General features: G+C 27.2%; 1 protein-coding gene across 12 annotated transcripts in view; it reads left to right on the top strand.

Annotated features, from left to right (window-relative positions):
• LOC124949603 (5-hydroxytryptamine receptor 1-like) overlaps positions 1–20,309 on the top strand; it is a 125,019-nt gene that overhangs the window by 19,889 nt on the left and 84,821 nt on the right. The window contains exon 1 of one of the 12 annotated variants that reach the window (XM_047494939.1): positions 969–1,107. The exons of the other annotated variants lie outside the window; for them this stretch is intronic. The gene's annotated coding sequence lies outside the window, so the exon portion shown is untranslated. Of the gene's footprint in view, positions 1–968; positions 1,108–20,309 lie in introns of those variants that run through there. 12 annotated transcript variants of the gene reach the window in all.

Here is a 20,309-nt window from a genome sequence, read left to right as displayed (position 1 = left end):
TATTATCTTTACTGCATATTTTAATGGGGGATTTCAAAGAGAAAACAAAAAGACGAAAAACAAAATAAAATTATGTCGGATGATAATTTTTTAATTCGTCTATGACGTCGCGTAATTTTACATTTTATTCTTTTGTTTTTTTCTTTTGCAGAATTAATTCAATTATTCGCATTAAAAGTTCTGTAGGTTTCCTTTTTCTTTTTTTAATAATTATATACATATATATATATATATATATATATATATATATATATATACTATTGTAACTTTCTTATTATGTAATTTTTAAGATAACAACAAAATTAAGAAATAAAATAAAAGAAAATAAAAAAGAAATTGTTAAATTTCATTTCTTAATATTGTTACACTTTTATATCACGCTATTATTATAATTATAATATTTTATAATTTTCTTATTACTAATTTTCCCGATTATATAATTTTTAAAGAGAAATTTTAATAGAAAAATTATAATATTTTATTCCTATAATTTTTCTATTATTAATTTTCCTGTTATATAATTTTAAAAAATAGAAATAGAGTTAATGAAGAAATTCGAAAATAACCATTCGCGCATTCGCGTAAACTTTGAGAATATATAGGTTAGACGAGTGAGTGGAGGGTAGAGAGGATGGGATCGGGGTAGGAATAGTAAGAGAACGTTTTGAAGTAATAAAAAGCAGCATATGCAATACTATCGCCGTCGCGTTATTCAAAACTGGTCATATCTTATCGCGCACGGGTTCATGGTACATATATACGTGAAACTTTCAGAAACAGATATTACAGTCGTGTCGCGGTTTTCGCGTTGAAAACGTCTACATATATATATATATATATATATATATATATATATATATATATATATATACATATATAGATTTGAACATCCATATGTATGTATATGTATGGACGTACATCAATAAAGTCGAAAAGAACGAGAAACTTTATACGTTATATATATATATATATATATATATACACGCACACAAACATACCTATGTAAGCGTGTATATGTTAATGTCTAATCTTGGATTGATTGGTGTAGAAATGTATTGTATAAAGTGACCCATAAATCTTTCTAACGCTAATGGTATTAAACAATAAGTAAGTAGATATTTATATATATTTTTAGATATCTCTGAGAGATATTTCATAATTTGTTAACATCTTTATGTTAATTCGAAAAAAATGAAATTTGAAATTCTTCGAGATCTTTTTCTTTTTCTATTTCTATTTGCTTTTCCTTTTTCTTTTTTTTTTTTTTTTTTTTTGATGATGAAAAGAAGATAAACGATCAATTCGAGATTATTTACCCTCCGGATAATTTGAAGATTTGAAAAGATTCTAATTTGATCTACGATATCTTTTCAACGATACTTGATTAAACAAATTGTTTCCTTGATTACTATGTCATTTCTTATTATTAATTATACATTAATAATATAATATATAGATTATTCATTTATTTATTTTATCTACTTTTTCTTTTTGACCTTCTACAAAAGACCTAATTACGTTCGACATTTTTATTATATTACGCGCTTGGAAATATTTGTAATTAATTTTTTTTTCTTCTGCTTTCTTTTTTTTTTTTTTCTTCTTTTCAAATCATCCACATACAAACCAAGTTTCCCTATAAGAAAAATATTGTTTTTGATTGCATATTGATTCTATATTTTCTTTTCTTTTTTTATTTATTTATTTATTTATTTGTTTATTTATTACTATTATTTATACATTATATATAATTAATTACTTTTCACGGTGCTTTTGAATATAATAAAATAACGTATATTTTTTTTTTATTTTTTCCTCTCTTTTCACCATATAAAAGAGACATAAATTACGTTAGTTTATCTTAAATATCGTCGAGAATGATAGTACATGCCAAAAGTTTTCAGATGATTTTAAAAATCAATTATTCCTTTTTCTTTCACTTTCGCGAAACTTTTCTTTTTAGACTCGCTAGTTTCTTACCTTCGTAGTTTTACCAGCTGTGACTAGTAATTAAAAGAAAAAAGAAAAAAAGAAAAAAAGAAAAAAAGAAAAAAAAGACATAAGTAAAGGAAAAGAAAAAAATTAGCCCCGAGTAAAAAGTTTCGAAAAAGAACGATTAATTTCTTAAATTAACTAACCTTAGGAACTTTTCAGAAGCTCAAACCAAACCATTCATCCTATTTGTCACATTTCAAAGTCAGCACCAAAGTTACAAGAATACCGTATACGATTACAAATTTGTTATATCCTCCAGTAACTTGTGAAGACAAGTAAAATTATCCTGAATTTTTCTTTTCAACCAACTTAAATCGTCACTTCTCTCAAAAAGTTCGTAACATTTTTCATTCGTTTTTCTTCTTTTTTTTTTTTTTTTTTTTTCTTTTTCATTCATTCATTCATTTCATTTTCTTTTTCCTTTTTCGTTCTTGTTATTCCTTAATTCTTTTCTTATTTTTTCATTCATTTTGTTTTTTTTTTTTCCTGTTTCGTTTTTATTCTTTTTTCTTTTTTGTTTTTTCTTCTACAATATCACATATCGAGTTCACCATAGAAATACGTCGTTCTCTCGTCGTACTACCATAGCTAACCTTTCTCGTACCTTACTATCAAAGTTCATGCATTGTACGACGACGAATAATAGCATTTTACTGTGGAACGATAGCTACTGGAGTTAACACTGTGTGCAAGTTCATAGTTCATACGACTCTGTTGAAGAACTACAGACATAGAGCTATGACGAAGTTGACAAATGAAACATCGTGCATCGATGTAGTAATATATGTGTGTATATGTGTATATGTATATGTGTATGTGTATGTGTATGTGTGTGTGTGTGTATGTGTGTGCCGGCGTTATGAAATCGTGTACCAAATCGTGGTCATAAACGAGACTTGGCCATCTATATATGTATATATGTATATATGTATGTATATATATGTATATATATATATATATATATATATATTCTTGTCCTATTTATTCTCATAAAAAGTTTATTTTCAGATAATCGACTTTTCTTCTTTTTCTCTCTCTCTCTCTCTCTCTCTCTCTCTCTCTCTCTCTCTCTCTCTCGCTCTCTGTCTCTCTGTCTCTGTCTCTCTGTCTCTGTCTCTCTCTCTCTCTCTCTCTTTCTCTTTTCTTTTTTCTTCTTTTTTTTCTTTTTTTCTTTATTAATAATCAAACATACATCAAAAGTAATATTTTTATATATATAGGATAAAAATAAAAAATGTATGTAGCATGTAATAAAAAAAAAAAAAAATCCATAATCAATATCATGTATGTATTTAATATACCTAATAAAATATTCCGAAAAAAATTTATATTTAAATAATAAACTTCTTTCTTTTTAAATAATATAAATCAAAAGTAACATTTATAGTCGCGAAGTTAATTAAGAAAACATGTGTATGATATAAAAGAAATGTTATTAATATCACGTACTTGAAGATAGTAATCCGTATAAGTGAAAAAAAGTATATTTAAAAAAGGAGGAGAAAAAAAGAAAGAAATGTAATAATAATGAAATATAAATAAAAAAATAATAATATTTTTATACGCGAAATCAAACAAAAAATATAGTCCTACATAAATTTGAAAAGGTTTGTTCTCGAATAATCGATTTTTTTTGTTTATTTTCTTCTTCTTTTTTTTTTGAATAATCAAATATAAACAAAATGTAATATTTCTATTCGCAAGATTAATAAAAAAAAAAAAACACATATGTATCATATAAAAAAAAAAGAAAAAGAAAAAAAAGAAAAAAAAGAAAAAAAAAGGGAGATCGTAACAAATATCATGTATTTTCAAAATATTAAATATAACCTTAAAAGTTTATTTTGTAAAAAGAATCGAAATACAAATATTGAGATTGATATTCTTATTGGTACAAAATAAAGACGAAAATATTTAATGCATCATATAAAAAATAAAAGATAAAAAGAAAAAAGCAATAAAAAAAGAAAAGCATAATTAATATTACGTACGTATATACTTACGTGACGCGTTAACCTAAAAAGCACTGACAAAAAAAAAGAAAAGAAAAGAAAAGAAAAGAAAAAAAACTTGAAAAGAACTAATGTACATTGGATATGATTTAATTGTCCTATTCTCTTTTATAATTAATTATTAGACATTTGAAAAAATGACTTGAAATAATTGTCGCGGACATATTCCGTTGTTGAAATACATTTTCTAATTAATACGCGTTAATTCATTTCTCGTATTTCACATATACACGCACACACTTACACGCACACACACACACACAACACTTTTAATAAATTTCGAATAAAATGAGATACGACGTAGAATAGAATAGACCGTATTCTATTTTCATCGATGGATTATAGATAACCGAATGATAATGGACATTTTATGTAATTATAGATATTCCATCGTAACATTTTCGGCCCATTAACGAAAAAACGAGTTTTCCAGAATCAAAGCGAAAATATACAGACTAAATGTGCCCTACTTCTTTTTTTTGTTTTATCGACTTAAACTCGTATTCGAATTCAATCACGTAATCTGATCAGGCATACGTAATAACATGCATATGTAAGTACGTTGATAGAAAACTTTTATTAAAGATATTAATATATGGAAAATAAAAAAAAAAAAAAATTATTTGAACATTCTTAATGATTTTTTTTTATGAAATATATTTTTCAATTTTTTATTATTTCAATTACGTATTAATCGTTATTAAACGTGAATAAATCTATACGTTCCTCTATACATACGTGTCCTTAGAAAATTTTTTTAAAACTTATCGATATATTAAAAATAATTATAACTACACACGCGCGCGCTCACACAAACACACATACATATACTATATGCTGTATGCAAATAACGTAACTTCGTGAAGTTGAAGTACCACATGCGCCATCTTCATAGAACTGGCATTATTACTTTCGATAGTTTTTATTATAGTCTTTTAAAATCATTGCTTTAAAAATTCATTTTTAATTGCGTTATTATCTTCCTTTGTTCCCGGAAAAATTTAATTTATTTTGTAAGTATTATATTTTCTCTAATCTGTCACTGCATAGTTACTTCGTCTTATTGTAAATTAATGTTATGAAATTATTTTGTTAGAAACTACGAATATATATACATACATATATACATACATGTGTATGTACATTGAAAAAATTTTTCATTAATTTTTTCAAATAGATATTAAAGAACAATTTGTTAGTATATTATTACCTATCGTCATATTTTTATTAATTTTAATATTTTGTATTTTTTCTTTTTTTATTTCTTTCTTCCTTTTTTTTTTTTATTATTATTCACCTTGTCGAAACTTGGTTCTAAAACTGTAACACGCAGTTATATAATCCTTGAACGTTCTGCGATTGGTCGAACGAAGTAATCCATTCGATATCGACCAATCACGGTTAACAAATGATCTACGTGCAAGCTCGTCAAACCAATTAACCGTATTTTCCAAGATGGCGATCAGATCGTTTCGTGTTCGAAGAACTTTCGAAGTGTTTGAGGATTACCTATACGTTTTTTCTTTGTCGTACGTAACAATTACGTTTACAAATTAAGACGATCGTTTTAACGATTAAAGAAATTCATCGACGTTGCATTCTTCGTAGAAAAGAATCGATGAGAATAAATTCACGAGGTGGAAAGAAAAAAAATCATTGTTCCTGTTTGATCTTTTACGAGACATTGGTGTCACTCCTTCGTTTCGTTGTAATCGTTTTATCAGACAAGATGGCTTCATACTTCGAAAATATGAAATTTTTTCAAAGAGGTAAATTTTTCATTTCTTTCTTTTTTTTTATCGATGTTCTAATTAAATTTACAAAATAATAATAATAATAATAATAAATAAAGAAATAAATCGTTAGTGATACGTGAAGATATCAAATTTTGCGAAATTCTTACCATTAATCTCGATTACGTATTTATGTATATAAATCTTTCGTAAAAATTTCTTTCATTAATAATGATAATTTTTTTAACATTATTTTTATACAGACATACTTGATCGATAACTAGTTAAAAAAAAAAAAAATCTGATATTATTAATAATTTCATTAAATATTCATTAAAATTTGTATCAATATATTAATAATATAATAATAATAATTTCGTTATTCATAAGGTTAAAATTCTTGAAGAAGCTTTTATAAAAATGTTATTATACGAATTTAATGGATACATGCGTATTCACGTAACACATAATATGGTATTAAACGAGAAATTATTTTATCTTGTAAACGTAGCCTGTGTTAACAACCTGGAGAATTTTAATATCGCAGTCGAGTACTAGCAGAAAAAAATTTTTTATTCCTCCTCCTCTTTTAAGCAGTCTCCTCTTTCACAAAACGAGACCCGTTACAAATCGTTAAATAAAAAGACAAAGAACTGTCAGTTTTAAAACAAACGAATTTCGAAGATTTTATATTTTCATAAAAAAAAAAAAAAAAAAAAAAAAAAAAAAAAAGAGAGAAAGAAAGAAAATAGAATTCAATATAAAAATTAGAGAAATTATTTTTTAATTATTTTTTGTAACAAAAATTTGTTCATTAGAAAGATATCGGTCGGTGATGTTTGAATATTAATTGATAAAAAAGAAAAAAAAAAAAAAATTAAAAAAAAGAAAAATTAAATAAGAAAAAAATCGTCTAAGTTAAATTTCTATTTGTATTTCGAATCGATAAATATTTTCTGTATAACTTCATCCTAATTTATCCCTTTCTAGCTCACACCATCCGCCCCCCCCCCTCACACACACACACACACACACACACACGCGCGCGCGCACACACCTTACACCATCTGTAATAATTTTTCTATCGGAATTAAAATTCGTTCGTAAAATTTCGAAAATAAATTGATAGTCAATCCTTTAATAAAAGGGTTTTCGATCGAGATGGTAGAATAATTCAGGGATGTAGAATGGCTTGATTGCCTAGGGAGACATCGAAATTAGTGCTTTAATTGCTCGCGACGATGTGGAAATGAATGTAATGTCAATGATGAAAGGACAAGAGAAGAAAAAAAAAAAATATCCAGAAAATTTCTTCCATATTTCTCTCTCTCTCTCTCTCTCTCTCTCTCTCTCTCTCTCTCTCTCTCTCTCTCTCTCTCTCTCTCTCTCTCTCTCTCTCTCTCTCTTTTGCGAATGAAAATAATCATTTTGAGAAAACGATATTCGAAGATATTTCACTTTAGTGAAATCCAAAAAGTGGACGTGTTAAAAAATGAGGATTAATTTTTTTCTTTTTGTTCTTTTGTTTGTTTTTTTTTTCTTCGTCGGTTTAAAAGAAAAAAAAAAAAAAAAAAAAAGAACAATTTCCAATTTCTTCTGATCGACGTTTTTCTTAATTAATTATTACATAATTATTTATATACTTGATTAAACGATGTTAAACACATGAAAATAACTGAATATTTTCGATTTTTATAAATAATTAAATGTCGGTATAACATATTGGATTTTGTTTAAATAAATATTGATTATTGATCATTTTTATTTATATTAAATGAAAAAAAAAAGAAGAAGAAAGAAAAAAAAACAAGAAAAAATACAAGTTATCAGATTTACAAATATTTTGATTGAAAATACTCAACTGGTTTTTATAATATTAACCACTTCTATATATTACTTAACGATATTTTATTGTAAATATTTGTCAATTGATTTATTTGAGATATCGATGTCGATTAAAAGAGTAATTGTTTGAAAATATTTATACGATAAATAACAATCAATTTTTCTTTAATGATTTTTTTAATTTTTATGGGAAACGGGGAAAAAAATTAATTGAAAGTGAACAATGGAAATCGTATTATTTTTTTAGAAATGAAATTTCGTTCTTTCTTCTTTTCTTTCTCTTATTTGTTTATTTATTTATTTATTTTTTATACAGATAATAAACCAGCAAATAAATTGATACTGAATAAAATATTATTATCATTTATTAGATCTGTAATTTCGTTTCTTCTTTTTTTTTTCTTTTTTCTTTTTTTTTTTTTTCTTTTTTGTTGTGATACAAGAGTAACAGACCAAAAAATGAATTGGTAATTGAATAAAGAAATGGTATTATTTATTAGAGATAAAATCTCATTTTTCTCTTTTTTTCTTTTTTCTTTTCTCTCTCTCTCTCTCTCTCTCTCTCTCTCTTTTTTTTTATTTTTTTTTATTTCCTCCATAGGAAATTAATTCCTGCAACGAAAAAGAAAATCGACGAGCTATTTAATATCTAATATTACTAAGGTGGAAAGACATTATCCGCAACGATTTCCTTAGTATTTGCATATTGATTGTAGTTGTTCTTTAACTAGATTCAATGTATGTTAGAAATGTAAATCGGTTTACGAGTGTCATTAAAACAGTCCATTCGTTTCAAAGTCGATTCGAATCGTGGACGATTATAAACCGAATTTAACGATGCCACTTGAAGAAACTTTTGGCTTATCGTAAAGCACTAAACATTTATACATATAGATTATTAGATACATATATATATATATATATATATATATATATATATATGTATGTTTATATATAAATAGATACATATATACATAAATAGATACGTACGTACATATGTACGTAGATATATGCATAGAGACGAATATATAGATCATTATATATGTATATGTTTAGATATTTCGTGACAATTAATTATCGTCCCTTCTACGATAATACGTATTCTATTTGATGTATAATTAAATATAGATTATCATTTACGATAAGAAATATAATTTATTCGTTTTGCGAATCAATTTGATATTAAATTTAATTCACGTTAAATCGTGTTCATCGTTAGATAACCGGAATAAATTTTCTCTTTATCTCAAGGGATAAACGAAAGGATGGATAAAGGATGGGTTGGAGGTGGGAGAAGAGGTGGGTGGATAAATTATCGATATGAATTTAATAATAGTCTCCATATTAATTATCAACAACTCATATCCGTTATAAAAGTGACTACGAACAAAGATTCGTAATTGGTTTGACGTTCCGACGTACGTTACCTTTTAAATAATCGCGTATCGCACTTTAATTTGATCTCTCTCTCTCTCTCTCTCTCTCTCTCACTCACTCTCTCTCTCTATCTATCTATCTATCTCTCTTTCTATCTCTCTCTTTGTTAGGTAATAGAATTTTTTGTTAAGCTTTCGCGGAACTCTCTTTTGTAAATGTACCTCTCTCGAAAAAAAAAAAAGCAAAAGAGAAGGGAAAAAAATGAAAAGAAAAAAAAAACGATGAATTAGTGAGTATTTAAATGACACGACTAGAGAAAAAAAAGAAGCACGATTGATTAATTAAAAACATCTACGTACACATTTCTTTATTCGCCGAGAGACATAAATTTATTCGTCTTGTTTTTGTTTGTAATCTTGTAAAGAAGAAAGAAAAAAGAAAGAAAGAAAAAAGAAAGAAAGAAAAAAAAAAATGAAAAATTTTCTATACCATTCTTCTTTACCGAGTACATTGAAAATTTTTACCAAAGATAAATAAGAAAATAATTAAGAGGAAGAGAGAGAGAGAGAGAGAGAGAGAGAGAGAGAGACGGCGAGAGAGAGTCAGAAAGTGAATGAAATGCAAATAAAATAATAAAATAATTAAAATTAATTGGACTTTAATATAGCATAAAATAATTTGTAATTTAAATATTTTTTCATGGTTTTCTGTGTATATGTATATATATATGTGTGTGTGTGTGTGTGTGTGTGTGTATAATATATAAATATAATTTATTAAAATATACGATAGCCATTGTATATACATATATAAAAGTTATTTTAATAGCTAATAATTTTTGTCTTTAAGGAATGTTATTTTATAATGAAAAAAAATGATATGCAAATGAAATAACAAAATTGAACTTTATATCGCTAAAAATAATTACTTTGTTAAATTAATCTCTCGTATTTTCATTATACACACACACATATATATATATATAAGGTATTTAAGATAGTTAATAATATTTCTGATTTAAAGTATGTTATTTGACTTTATGTATTTTATAACGTTAAAAAGGAAGAAAAAAAAAAAAAAGGGAAAAAAGAAAAAAGAAAAAATGATATATGTAAATAAAATATAAAAATAAATAAATCAAACATATTTAAAAATATTCGCGTAAAACAATAATTACCCGTGTTAAATATTTTCTATCTATAGATATATAATTTTAGTATAATTAATGAATTTTCTTTAATATTACGTATATATCGTCTTTGATGTGGTTTAAAATGATTTAAAAATTTTATTCTCACGGTGTATTACGTCGATCTACTTTACGTTGTCGATTTAAACAGGAACACCGGCCGAAGTTTGTTACGAGTTAATTCCGAGTCTAAATTATGTGTCGCGTCAGGGCGTTACGCGCTTTATGAGATTCCATTATCACTTAAACTGGCCTGGAATACGGCAGAACGCACGCGAGCAAGCTTATTACTCGTACTAATATACCTAACGCGTTAGAGTTTATCTATCACGTACTTGTGATTCACATGATGATAATTAACATGAAGATTTGCTGATTAGAAACTCGAGAAAGATTTAGAGAAATTTAGAGAAATTTATTATCTCATCATCAAGCTTTGACTATTTCTTTCATTCTTTTTCTTTTTCTTTTTTTTTTTTCTTTTTCTTTTTCTTTTCTCTTTTTTCTTTTTCTTTTCTTTTATAATTTTCGAGTTTTATATATATAAAAAAAAGAACAAAAACTACAAAGTATTATGTTCATCCGATAATTTGACACTTATTAACTTCGACGATTAAACTTGATGATTAAACTTGAAGATTTTGTGATTAGAAAGTAAAAAAAATACTTTACGATCCCTTTTTAATCATTTATTTTGTTTTCTTTCTAATTCTCGAAAATAATATTAAAAAAAAAAAAAAAAAAAAAACAAAAAAGATGTACGTTTTAGGAAAAGAAAATGAGTAGATGTTCCTCTCTTATAATAATTGTTTCTATCTCGTTTTATGTCAGGAGCACTCTCAGAAAAAACGTTTCGCCTTTCGTCTATATATTTTCTCATTTTCTTTTTTATGTTTTCTTCTTTCTTTTTTTCTCTTTTTTTCTTTTTTTTTTTCCTTTTCTTCTTTTTTTTCTCGAGAGTTCTCATCGTATAAGGTGTCGAGTGGAACTACGAGCAAAGGGAAATAGAGAGAGAAATAAAGACAGAGAGAGACAGAGAGAGAGAGAGAAAGAGAAAGAGAGAGAGAGAGAGAGAGAGAGAGAGAGAGAGAGAGCTAGGTACTTGAGTCGTATTCCGTTCGTACACTTCCAATGGAAATTTAAAATATACGTATATATTTGATAAGAAAATCTTTTATATACTGATACATATGAGTTTATTGGTATAATATATTATTGGTATCGATACGTATTACGTGTTTTGCTGTATAAATAAAAAAATATATAAATAAATAAATATAATAACAACTAAATTAATAGAGTCATATATAATATTTTTGAGTACCTTAGTGAATTAAGAAAAAGAAAAATAAAAAAGAAGAAGAAAGAAAAACAGATAATAACATCAGCTAAATTAATAGGGTCATGTTTTTGGATATCTGTGGAATAAAAAAAAAAAAAAAGAAAAAAAATTTTACATTATCCAATAATAATAATAATAATAATAATAATGAAACGAACACACATTCTCTCTCTCTCTCTCTCTCTCTCTCTCTCTCTCTCTCTCTCTCTCTCTCTCTCTCTCTCTCTCTCATTCTCTCTCTCTTCTCTCGAAAGTATTTCTGTATCGTTCAATGAAGATATAATTTTTTTTTTATCCAAGAAAATAAACGAAAAAGAATTTTTATAACGGAAGTATGATATTGTTATTAGAAAAGGAAAGAAAATATCGGTGTTCCATTTATTCTTTTTTCTTCTTTTCTTTTCTTTTTTTTTTTTTTTTTTTTTTTTTTTTTTTGATCGTGCAGTATATTACATTTTAAGAAAATGGTTGCATTATACATGATAGTAGCAATATAAAGCGAGCGTTCCAACATCCTGAAGATATTTTGGTATTAATTAACGAGGGTAATTTTATATAACTGAGGGAGAAAAAACGAATTTATGGAAGGAGAAAAATCTTATATTCTTCCATTTTTTTATTTTTTTCATTCTTTCTTTCTCTATTTTCCTTTCTCTCTCTTTTTTCTTTTTTTTTTTTCCACCACACATACTGAGAATGCTTCGAATAATATTTTGTTGATTAATAACGATACCGTAATATCGCGATAAAAATTTCAATATATCTAGTCTTTTATTTTCACTTTTTCTTTTCTTTTTGGCATTCAAAAATATAGAAAATAATTTATATATATATATATATATATATTTATATTATTATTATTATTATAATTATTATCATCATCATTAAAAAATTAATGTGCATATTATTCAATTTAGAAATAATTCCTTTTTTCTTTAGATTTCTTTTTCTTATTTTTTGTTTTTTCAAAAATAATGTAATTATATTTTTATAAAATCAAACAAAAAGTGTAAATATATATATATATATATTTTATAAAAAAAAATCGCTGGTCTATTAAAAATAAATTCGATCTCTTTATCAATAATTTATTCTTTTTTGAAAATAAATAGGAATAAGATGGGGTGGCGGTGTGGTGAAGAGGGGAATGGGGAAGCATCTTAAGTTGTTTAGTTGTCTCTCATACATATTTATAAATTTTACACGGGTACATTTCACACATATCTATCTCTAATATCGTCTGTCATCTTTTCTTTCAAAGTTTAATAAATCTAATCCAAACGAAACTACTTTCATCGTATTATATCAACTACGTGATATGTTACGTTACGAAACTTGTGTCATTTCGAAAAGTAGAGCTTGCGTAAGCTTTTCTCGACTCATGAACGAACGAACGAACGAATGAACGACTAGAAAAGGATCCACTGAAGAACTGTCTTTCTCACTCTCTTCATCTCTCTTCCTCTCTCTCTCTCTCTCTCTCTCTCTCTCTCTCTCTCTCTCTCTCTCTCTCTCTCTCTCTCTCGCTCGTGAAAGAAGGTCAGGAAGAAATAAAACTTGATTGATCGTGCCAATGTACTGAAATTGTACACGCGACGATTGCTCGATTATCTTTAAATATCATCGAATTTATTATATATATATATATATATATATATATATATATATATATATATATATATAATGTCTTTTTCATTTAAATGTATTATTGACTAATATATAATATATATTATTTTGTTGACATATTACAAGATAGAATTTATGTGTATATATATATATATATATATATATATATATATATAAATATAAATAAAAATAAATAAATAATATATATATATATATATAAATATAAATAAAAATAAATAAATAATATATATATATATAAATATAAATAAAAATAAATAAATAATATATATATATATATATATATAAATATTTAAAAATCTGTACGATTTAATGATTCGAAATTTTCTCATATACATATATATGTATGACTAATAAAATATCACAGGTCATTGACCTATTGTACTTGATACATAGTATTGGTCATTAAACTTTTGTTCATAATACGTAAAGCACAGACATAATTGACCCTTTTTTTTTCGTTTTAGTTTTAAAAATACGATTTCTTTTTCGGATCGTTGATGATTATTACGTTTATAAAACATGATATATATATATATATATATGCCTATTAATGAAAAATATTGAATTAAATTGCGTTATAGTAATACTAAAATTTATATTTAAATCGATTTATCAGTTTTACGAGGCGAACAATCGTCTCTTTATCAAAAATGAATCTACCTTTGTCTTGTTATTGACGATAATGCGAACGACGATTTTGTAAACGATCTGTTGCGTGGAAAATGATCTATGTTTACTCAATATGAACCACGTATTCAATAGTACTCTATCTCTCTCTCTCTCTCTGCCTGTCTGCCTATTTGTCTGTCTATCTCTTTCTCTATCTATCTGTCCCCCCTCTATTTCTCTTTGTCGGATACTACAAATTCCAGTATCAGTACGATCTAGTATCGTTCTATTTTGGTTTAACGAAATCGTGATATTCAACGAGCTAAACAAATCGAAATTCCAATATAATGCTCGTGAGTATCTATCGAAGAGTCATCTACTATTACAATATATATGGACGCCATTCTACATTGTCTATCAGTGTTTCTCAATTGCCATCTAATAATTGTAACGATCTAACGATATGTAACATATAAATATGTAGTTACTTATATATACACATATAACGATCTTCGACTCGATTCAATGCTTGCTTATTACGTCTCTGCTATGTTAATGTGATTCGTTCTTCTCATATTCGTCGATCCGTAATTAATTTTTAAATATTGCACGACGAATTAATTCGCAATTCTTTGAAAAGAATTTCATAGAAAGGACGATAATACGGTCGAAAGCGTATTTGTTAGAAAAAGAAAAAAAAAAAAAAAAAAAGAAAAAGAAAAAATCGTAAATGTCATACGATGTAAATTTATTTCTGTTTGAAACGTTCCTCGAAAAGAAAGAGAGAGAAAGAAAAAAGGAAAAAAAAAAACAAAACAAAACAAAAAAAAAAAAAAGAAGAAAGAATAATTTTTATCGAAAAAAGAATTTTCGGTCGAGATTTCAAGCGATAATTGAGAATCGCTACCATTGATGCAGCCAATGTCACGACGAGAAATCGAGAAAATTAATTGCTCTTTTGCTATTCTTACAGATCCGATACGGAATAATTCTTTTCTTTCTACTCTTTTTTCTTCTTCTTCTTTCTTTTTTTCTTCTTTCCTTTTTCTTTTTTCTTTTGCTCCTTCCTTTCCTTTCCTTTTCGATTCAGTGAGTAACAATGTTTTCTAAACGAAGATTAATTTTTTTATCTTCTTCTTTCTCCTCCTTCCTCTTTCTCTTCCTCCTCTTTTTATTCCTTCCATCCCTAATCCTCCCCCTTAATCCTCCTCCTTTTGTTCCCTCTATCGATTTCTCTATATAAAAAAAAAAAAAAAGAGAAAAAATAATAAATAAATAAAAAACAATAGTAAAATTAAAAAAAACATGTTTTTTTTTTTTTTCTTTTCTCGTTTTCTTTTTTAATTTTTCCAAAGGACACAATAATTGGCCGATAATGACGTGACTGATAATTAATATCAAAGATTGAAGAAGAAAATCGTAGAATATAACGACGCGTCCTCAAAAATCATTTCCATTCGCATTGTATTTTTCTCTTTTTTTTTTTTTCTTTTTCTTTTCTTTTTTTTCTTTTTTTGTGTCGAACGAAACGATTGCAATTCAATCCTGAGAATAAATATGAGTTACGGGGTGGTGGATTGATCAGGGGAATTAAATAGAGATCAGCAATAGGATGTATCATGATCATCTCGATGTCATTATGGATTTTATCATATTCACATTATATCGCATTATCTATTTACGAACATACACACACACACACACACACGAGCGCGCGAGCGCGAGCACATACATTAATACATATGTTTAGTTTAATTATATTACTCGTTTATGCATTTACATTTGTATGTTCCTTTGATCTTCATTCATAATTTTTTACCTTTCAATTATTATTATTATTATTATTATTATTATTATTATTATTATTATTATTATTACTATTACTTTTGTTGCTGTTTCTATTATTGTCTGTTATTGTTATTGTTTTCTCTACTATAATATATATATATATATATATATATATATATATATATATACATATTAGAGAGAAAGAGAGAAAGAGAAGAGCAAAGGAAATAATACTAAAATTAAATGATCGAGCGTGATCCGACTAGCATAATGGCAATGATAATGGTAATAATAACATTAACAACACAAGCGTATAATACTCAATATAGTAATTAGAAGCAAATAGAGAGAGACAGAGAGATAGAGAAAAAGAGAAGGGAGGGGGAGGAAGAGAGAGAGAGAGAGATAGGCCAATATATTACGATGGATCGATACGTTCATATCCACTAGTCATCGTCATCGTCATCATCGATTCACGTGCATTAGGATGAATTTATCCTTCCTATCCTCCCTCCCTCCCTCTATCCCAGCTTTTCCTCCCCACTTCTCTTTCTCTTCCTCTATGATCCGCTACAATCATCTCCCAATCTCCCCTCCGATTCTCCTCCTTTTAAAATGCCTTAATACTAGTTAGCACGACACATAATGCACACTCTCGAAATCCGTCGCGTTCGATCCTATTCGTTCCAATGAATTCGGCCATTCTGCTCGATCGATCGATCAATCGAAACAATTGGATAATGTGTGTAATGTGCGCATCCATTTGTCTGCGTGCGTAATAATAGATAACTCTTTAATGATACGTTTTACATACCTGTCGTTTTATATACTTTATTCTTTTCGTAGTTCTATATTAAAAAAAAAAAAAAAAAAAAAAAAAAAAAAAAAAAAAAAAAGAGAAAGAAGTAGTTAACATGAAGTGTCTTGAAAAGGTGTGAACGATTTTTAATAATCATCGATGAATCTTTTGATTCACCCTATATATTCTCTCTCTCTCTCTCTCTCTCTCTCTCTCTCAGACGAAGATGAGGAGGATGAAAAAAGAAAGAAAGAAAAAAAGAAGAAAAGAAAAACTGATAAAGAGAAAGAGAGAGAGAGAGAGAGAGAGAGAGAGAGAGAGAGAGAGAGAAAGAGAAAGACGAAAGCGTACGGATCGGACCATTAACGTCAGTCAACATAAAAAAAGAAAAAAGGAAAAAAAAAAAATGTCTCTAGCGAGACGTTTAAAAAAAAAAAAAAAAAAAAAAGGAAAAAGAAAAATAGATAAAAAGAATATCGTCAGATCTTTGATACAAACGAACATCGACTGCTTTTTAAAAACGTTTAATGATAGTCGATCGGTAAAGATAAAAAGAAACCGAAGAGATAGATATACTTACAATACGTACATATGTATGTATATGAATATATGTATGTATATGTATATTAAAAAAAAAGAAAGCTCTTGCTTTAGAATTTTTCTGCGACAGAAAAGCCAGCTGAATTTTAACGTTATGGCAGACGAATTCTTTTTCTTTTCTTCTTTTTCTTTTTCATTTTTTCAATTGTTCTTCTCTGATTTTTTCTGATTTCTTTTTTCTCCCCTTCCCCCTTTTACTTCCACCATTCTTTTTGCGTCTCGAAGAGATGTATTTGCACGTAAAATACAAATACAAATTGAAGAGAAGGAAAATGGATGTTTCTAAAATGTATGATGCAGAAGCTTTTGCTTCTTCCTCTTTTTCTTCTTCTTCTTCTTCTTCTTCTTCTTCTTCTTCTTCTTCTTCTTCTTCTTCTTCTTCTTCTTCTTCTTCTTCTTCTTCTTCTTCTTCTTCTTCTTCTTCTTCTTCTTCTTCTTCTTCTTCTTCTTCTTATGGAAAGGTTGGCATCGGTCGTGATAAAATTTCCAAAGAAGTTGCATCCCCGTCATCCCATATCCTTACAATATGTTTGGTATTTCGTAAAATACGAGATCCCCGCATCTTGTATAATAATTTATTATGTTATAAATTATTTTATCGTCCTTTAATGCGATATACGAGATTGAAAGAGAATTACGTAGTATATACCAACATAATCATAATTATTATTACGTATATCGTCGCCAATGCATAATTTATTATTATTATTGTCATTATCATTATTATCGTCGTCGTCATAGTCATTTACTATTATTATTATTATTATTATTTATTTATTTATTTATTTATTTATTTATTTATTATTATAAATGTTACATGAGTATAGGAAACATCAGCATTGAATTAAATAACAAAATTCAATCCAAAATTCATGATTATCATTGCATTGTTGAGTGTTATTATTGTTATTGTTATTATTCTTCTTGTTATCATTATTATTATTGTTACCATTATTATTATTATTATTATTATTATTATTATTATTATTATTATACACATATGCAGAAAACATATTGAATTATTGAAACGAACGTGACGAAGAAAAAAATTCTTTTTTTCTTTCTTTTGTGTTCTTTTTCCCGATGCACGGAAATACTGACGCTCATATTATAATCTCGTATTTTAACCTAAAAAAAAGAAAAGAAAAAAGAAAAGAAAAAATAAAAATGGGGAAAAAGAAAAAAATAATAATAACGTACGTATTATTTAAACGAAACGTGTCGTACGCTAAACAACAATGACACCATGCCTGTTATTCTCATTTAAAACTTTTAAAAAGCTTTTTTATCGTGCTTGTAAAGCAACTAACAAGAGGAGACTTTCTTTCTCTCTTTGTCTCTCTCTCTCTCTCTCTCTCTCTCTCTTTCTCCCATTTACTCACTCACTCACTCATTCGTTCGAAGGGAAAATATTATAAAGAATGATCCTACAATATTTAAATTTTTGCATTTAGGAAATAATTAGAGAAATACAAACGTAGAAATGGTGTAAAAAAATTTTTTTTTTGATGAACTACGAATGCGATTTCAAACATTTCTTTCCTCTTCTTATACCTCTTCAATTAATCGCACAATTCCAATTTTCTCTCTCTCTCTCTCTTTTTCTATTATTTTTCTGTTCCTTTCCTGTCTCCGCTCTTCTTTTTAACTTTCTAAACTCTTTTTCTCTTTTTTTATAAATCTCTCTCTCTCTCTCTCTCTCTCTTATAAGAAATAAAAACGTAAGTTTGACCAATGCGATGGTTCTAAGAGGTGTTGGCGGTAATGTTGATGGTGGTTATAGAGCGGCATGGCATTTTCAATAGCGTCAGCTGTGCCGTAAATTCCTTCTAGCAGTCGCGTTTGGACGTTCTACTTGTTCGACGAACTTTTAACTTTTACGTTCGCGTTCATTTCAACCTTCCAACCTTCCACCTCCAACCCCAACACCACCACTTACTTCTACTTCCATTACTCTTTCACTCTATCCTGCACTCTCTCTCTCTCTCTCTCTCTCTCAAGCCCAAAAATATGAGCTTCTTTCTTCCTCCCCCCCTCTCTCTCTATGTATCTATCTATCTATCTATATATTTCATTCTCTACTAACGTAATTGTTCTTCAAGAGTAAACATAAATAGAATTTAAAAATGAAAGGAGTTATGGAAGGAAACATAAATTTGTACAGGCAAACTTTCAAAACATACACACACACACACACACACAAACAAATTATATTTTCTTTTATGTTGGTAATAACTATAATATTGCAGAAAAGCAATGTTATAGAAAAAGAACATTTTAATGATATAAATGTTAAACTTTTAACTAGGACGTTTACATTATTAGATTAAAATTTATGATCAAATATAAAGATTTTACTTTATCACTTTTCTTTCTTCAGCATATATAACTATAACAAAGAAAGTATATTTAATAATTAACATTTGTCCAAACTTTTTTATTAATACATTAACATTATTAAATTGAAATTTATCAGTAACATTTTCTATTATCATCTTGTCGTCTCTATCTTCTTATCTTTATTTCTTTCTTTCTCTCTCTTTCTGAATGGTTATTATCAAGCAGAGAAATACCTTCTATATACAATATGTATATTCATATACATATATATATATATATATATATATATATATATATATATATATGCATAAGTCGATGAAGTTCCATCTGAAATTCATACAAAGCTTAGATAAATATCAAGTTCGTCGCAACTTCTAGATGGACCCATAACGTTTATATCCTTATCATAGAAGCTACCCTTCTCGTCTACGCAAATACAACTTAATTATAACTGATAACTGTCCTTCGAGGATTACTTTCCCAAGTTATTCATCTAGGTAGGATCGGTGATAAGTTCTCAGATGATTTTCAACGTATCAATTATGCATTCTCCATTTCACTCTCGAGACTTTTTAGATTAATCTTCTTTTCTTTTCTTTCTTTTCTTTTCTTTTTTCTTCTTTTTTTTTATTATTATTATTATTATTATTATTTTCCCTTTTTCTCTTCCTTTTTTTTTTTTCTTTCTTTTCAGATTGTAAAACCAATGTTTTTTGCATGCTTGGGTGACTTTTGGTTAATCCAGAAACTTTTGAGGTCGTCTAGAACAATTTTTTCTGGTCCATCTAGGAATTTTTCGCTCAATCTCTCTGGATTTCTTTCCCTCTCTCTCTCTCTCTCTCTCTCTCTCTCTCTCCTTTTTTTTTGCGTATGGCGGTAACGCAAGCTGAATTTTAATGCCACCCATCCCTCTACACCTCAGGGGATGACCCCTTTGATGTATATAAGCCACCATTAACTTCTTCCGGGTGCTCGACCTCGCGTGTCTAACGTAAATTTCCGTCTTTTTTGTCTTCTTTTTCCCTACCCCCTC

The sequence above is a fragment of the Vespa velutina genome, chromosome 6 (assembly GCF_912470025.1).
Source record: "Vespa velutina chromosome 6, iVesVel2.1, whole genome shotgun sequence".
NCBI classification, from domain to species: Eukaryota; Metazoa; Arthropoda; class Insecta; order Hymenoptera; family Vespidae; genus Vespa; species Vespa velutina.
The sequence above is the reverse complement of the archived record's forward strand: the minus strand, read 5'-3'. Positions and strand labels throughout refer to the sequence as shown.